Source organism: Otolemur garnettii, unplaced genomic scaffold (genome assembly GCF_000181295.1).
Source record: "Otolemur garnettii isolate 467f Iridium unplaced genomic scaffold, OtoGar3 scaffold00181, whole genome shotgun sequence".
In the NCBI taxonomy this organism is placed as follows: domain Eukaryota; kingdom Metazoa; phylum Chordata; class Mammalia; order Primates; family Galagidae; genus Otolemur; species Otolemur garnettii.
Genome location: NW_003852576.1, coordinates 1924136 through 1928953, shown reverse-complemented (window position 1 = coordinate 1928953; position 4818 = coordinate 1924136). Strand labels below are relative to the sequence as shown.

At 50.0% G+C, this 4818-nt stretch overlaps 1 protein-coding gene across 15 annotated transcripts in view; it reads left to right on the top strand.

Annotated features, from left to right (window-relative positions):
* The window catches only part of APBB2 (amyloid beta precursor protein binding family B member 2), a 377881-nt gene that overhangs the window by 280864 nt on the left and 92199 nt on the right, over window positions 1-4818 (top strand). The window contains exon 2 of one of the 15 annotated variants that reach the window (XM_023519610.1): window positions 2417-2421. The exons of the other annotated variants lie outside the window; for them this stretch is intronic. The gene's annotated coding sequence lies outside the window, so the exon portion shown is untranslated. The remainder of the gene's footprint in view (window positions 1-2416; window positions 2422-4818) is intronic. 15 annotated transcript variants of the gene reach the window in all.

Below are 4818 nucleotides of genomic sequence, written 5' to 3'. Positions count from 1 at the left end.
CTCCCAAGTAGCTGGGACTACAGGTGCCCGCCACAACGCTTGTCTATTTTTTTGTTGCAGGTTGGCCAGGGCTGGGTTTGAACCCGCTGCCTTCCTCCTCGTCCCTGGGTAGTCACCAGGCTTGGTCAGTCATGCTCACGCTTCAGATAGTTCTGGAGCAACCGGACCTCCTTAAGGATCCCTCTATCCATCTTTTTTGGTGTCCACACACAGGGTCAGGCGTGGTTGTACTGAGACGCGGGTGTATTACCTACTGGGAACAGAACAACAGCCACTTGAGTCTACACGGGCCAAGCTGTTTCATTCAAATGGCAACACATCTTGCGTTTTGAAAACGGCGGCCCAGCCAATACAGGATAAGAGTTGCCAATCTCAGCGTGCAGGATGAGTGGGAAGAGACTATCTTAGGAACATGGCACGCATTTCTAAAACAAGCTCGCCGGTGGCAGCGTCTGCGTTGAGTCTCGGGAGGAGGAGTGCAGGGCTCTGCTCCTCCGTCTGCAGGTCCGACCTGAGGGGTGTCAGCTCCCCAGACTTAGCTTTTTAGCCTTTATTTAGTCTGTTGCTGAAAACTCTTTTTTAACAGCTCTGTGTACATACATTCCTCTCTTTAGGAACTCATAGTACCTGTTATAAATTAAAGCATGTTCTTTAGAACAGCTACAGTCGAACCTCCGTGGTTGACCACCTCCCTGCCTTGAACCAGTTGTCAGAGACGGACATGCACCACCCATGTGTGTCAGCACAGCAGGCCTAGTTCTCTACGTTGACCAGTTTGTTACAGTCCCTTGGGTTGTCAACTTACAGAGACTCTACTGTACTTAAAATTCTTCAGTTGCCATCCAGTTATTCATGTTTACTTCATCTGTGCATCACACAGTATGTGCCACTTGGTTATGGACCACTTCAGTGAACCACATGAGCCCGCTGAAGACAGATTCCACTCTCTCTCTCAAGGTCACTCAGATCCACACTCTTGTTAGCAACAGCTCTGGGTAATGCCCTTGGGACTTGGGTTTACTCAGCTGTGAAATGAGTCGGTTGGGTTCCAGCGTCCCCAGAGCCCGTGTCTTCTTGAGTCTCTGTGCAGGGGCTAAGTCCTTTTCCCTTGTGAGTACAGTGCAGAATTCCAGGAGTCAACTTTGAGGGCTCAAGCATTATAAATTCTCTCTTTAGGGCTGGTAACAGTTGGGCTTTTAATTGAGGTCTTAAGCCCAGCTGTGCTCACAAACACCCACTTAACCCTCAGGATGGTCATGCTTACAGGCTGGGGGCGCTGCTGGCCACATCTCCGCCCTCGTGTAATTTACCCTCCAGGGTGGGAAGAGAGAAACACACAGGTGGGATGTGAGGATAAGTGAAAATACCTGTGATGGAGAAAACCAAAGCAGGGAGGAGAGGAAGGGTGCTCTGGAGCGGTCGCAGCTTTCAGGAGGCAGCGAAGCCTTCTCAGAAGGTGGCGCTGAGTAAGAGTTGGAAGCAGGCAGATCAGGGGAAGCTCACAGCAGGCGCCAGCCTGGTGCCTCTGTCCCTAGAGCTAAGTAAGTGACTGGTGGGGACTGTTGGGTGATGGGTTTGGGAGCTATTTTATGGTTGGAAATACCCTGAGAAATCTTTTAGCTCAAACCCTTCTTCCTTACCTGCCCCTGTCCCTTCTCTCATTTGTCAGATGTGGAAGGTGAGGCCTGAATAACTCAGATGACATCCTGGATGTCACTGGTCAGTAGCAGCTCCACAAGGCTCAAGAGTAATTAGTCTCTGCCGCACCTCCCCACCGCTGCCCCTCTCTCCTCCATCCTTTCTCTGCGGTGAAGGGCACATGCACCTGCTTCTCATCACTCACCTGCTTTGTGTTCTCCACTGCTTTCGATACTTATTGAAGAATTGCTCCTAGTGGAAAGATGGGGTTAGGTTCCTACAAGCTTCTAGTCACAGCGTTTTCATCATCCGTTCAATCTGTGACCTTGTTTTTGTATGTCCTACCTTACAGGTTGATTGATTAACCTTGAATGTAACTCATGCCCGAACCAACTTATTTGACATATTTCTCCATAAAGCACACACAGCTCTCGTGCTTAGGAGCAGGTTAACACTACTCTTAGGAGCCACTTTAAACAACAAAATCACCAGCAAAAGGCACCAAAAAAATCTGAAAGACATGGCAATCCGTGGACCATGAAGAGGATACTTGTTCATGGTATGAGGATGTCACTTTGCTCAGCCTCAGCTGGGAATGTGTTGTTCAACTCAATTCTTTTGCCACTCTGTGTGTCCGTGATTGATCCCCAAGCACAATGAGTAACAACTTTGGGGTTACCAGTTTTAGTGAGTATGTGAACTCGCAGACACAGAATCTGCACATGATGAGAATTGACTTACTTGTACGTGGACTTTTCAGAAGAAGCACTTTATTAAGACCCAGTAGCCCATTTTTAGTGGAGTCGTTCTGCTAGGTCACATTTTAGGATAGAGGATCAAGCTAGATCGGAATTGCCTCAGACACTGCCTAGAGAGCACGTTTGAAGCAAACTTGTTAAAAATCATACTGTTAGAGTATTTGCTTTTTGCATTGCATGTATACCTGTTAGGACTTGAAATTGAACTTTGTAGCTTCTCCGTAGGCCCACAGTGTCCCAGCACTGACCTTGCCTTCCTTGCCCCGGCTAGGCTCTCCCTGCTTCCTTACATTAGCATCTACCCTTGACCTCATGTGGCCACCTGGCTTTTCCCAGCAAAATAAAATGCTCCCGTTTACATGCAGAGCCCGGGCTTTACTCTCCGCTTACTCTGTAAATAACGAGCCTCAGCTCAGCAGCAGCAGCAGCGTGGTCTGCAGTGTAAATCAGCCATGTGGACCTCAGGACTTGCATCCCAGTCTTCTCGAAAAACTTTCGCAGGAAAAGCTAAAATACCCTTACGCTCACAGGGAGTAAGGATGGTTTCCCAGCAGACAGAATCTGCTGCCCGTCGGCAGGGAGGGAAGTGGGATTTTGCCAGCCCAGCTTCTTGGCCTCACCAGCTCTTACTCAAGCTTGGAGAAGGTGGGGTGTGAATCTGATGTTTGCTGCCACAGACTCAGGTTTGGCTGGCCTCCAGGTGTTTCCAGCCGCTGATTTGGTGAAGCTCCCTCTGTGTTACATGCTCACTATCCCGGCAGGAGAATCTCCATGGTCACTTTCAGATTGTGATTCTTGGAGGTGCTGTGCAATAACTTTGAGCTGTCTTTCTGGGCCTTGGGCTGCAGCGGCTTAGGGCTGTCTGGTGCCCTATGCCAGACTGCCAGAGGTTGAGTTTAAGACAACTTCTCTTCTGCAGGCCCCCTCCTTTCATGAGAGAGCCGCATTTCATATTATATAAGATAGTTTTCTGCAGAAGCTTTTGAATTTTTAAATGGTTAAAAATTTATTAAGTTCTGTGCTTGTCCTACATTGCTTGAGTGATTGCAGGAATGATCCAGATCATGCCCTGTGAGGGCTCTGTGGGCCTGTGTGGTGTTCAGAGCGTCCCACGTGATGAGGAGGCCCTTGCAGCATCTGAGTGGTCTGAAGCCCAGAGTCAGTGTTGGGTGGGAGAAGGGGGAAGTCAGTAGCATGACAGTTCTGTAGGTGTCACTGGCACCTACAGAGGAAGCTCAGCTCCAGGACAGGACTCAGTCCAACTGGGCACCCCGAGTATTGATCAGGAACTACCCAGAAGCCCAGAAACAAGGTCTGCAGTGTCAGGACGCTCCTCTGTCTTGGCGTCCTGGGACCTTTGGATGTGGGCTCCAGTCTTCAGGTCTCAAGGTCCCACTGGCTCATGAAGATGGAGCCTCCTGATGAGCTGGTAAGGGCTGGTTTGGGTACTGGGCAGGACTGAGCCCACAGGAAGGACTGCCCTGTGGTCCACAGTAGAGGTACTTGGAATCGGATACCTGACCCAGGTCTCATTACTAGATAAATGGAAATGTTGTGTGACTGTTACATCACTAGGCATGGCTTAGACAAGGATCTGTTGATAATTTAGAGCTAACCATAATAAAAGTTAAGACACCTTGTGCCTACCCTGTACCATTCCAAGCACTTTGTGTGATGCCATTTATTGCTCCTGACGCTCAGGGAACATAAAGTACAGCTGTCCCTCGGTACACAGGACTGAATCCAGGACCCGCATGGACCCACCTGCACACACATGGAACATAAAGTACAGCTGTCCCTCGGTACACAGGACTGAATCCAGGACCCACATGGACCCACCTGCACACACATGGAACGTAAAGTACAGCTGTCCCTCGGTACACAGGACTGAATCCAGGACCCACATGTGCCCACCTGCACACACATGGAACATAAAGTACAGCTGTCCCTCAGTACACAGGACTGAATCCAGGACCCACATGGACCCACCTGCACACGGAACGTAAAGTACAGCTGTCCCTCGGTACACAGGACTGAATCCAGGACCCACATGGACCCACCTGCACACGGAACGTAAAGTACAGCTGTCCCTCGGTACACAGGACTAAATCCAGGACCCACATGGACCCACCTGCACACACACGGAACGTAAAGTACAGCTGTCCCTCGGTACACAGGACTGAATCCAGGACCCACATGTGCCCACCTGCACACACACGGAACATAAGGTACAGCTGTCCCTCGGTACACAGGACTGAATCCAGGACCCACATGTGCCCACCTGCACACACATGGAACATAAGGTACAGCTGTCCCTCAGTACACAGGACTGAATCCAGGACCCACATGTGCCCACCTGCACACACATGGAACATAAAGTACAGCTGTCCCTCGGTACACAGGACTGAATCCAGGACCCACA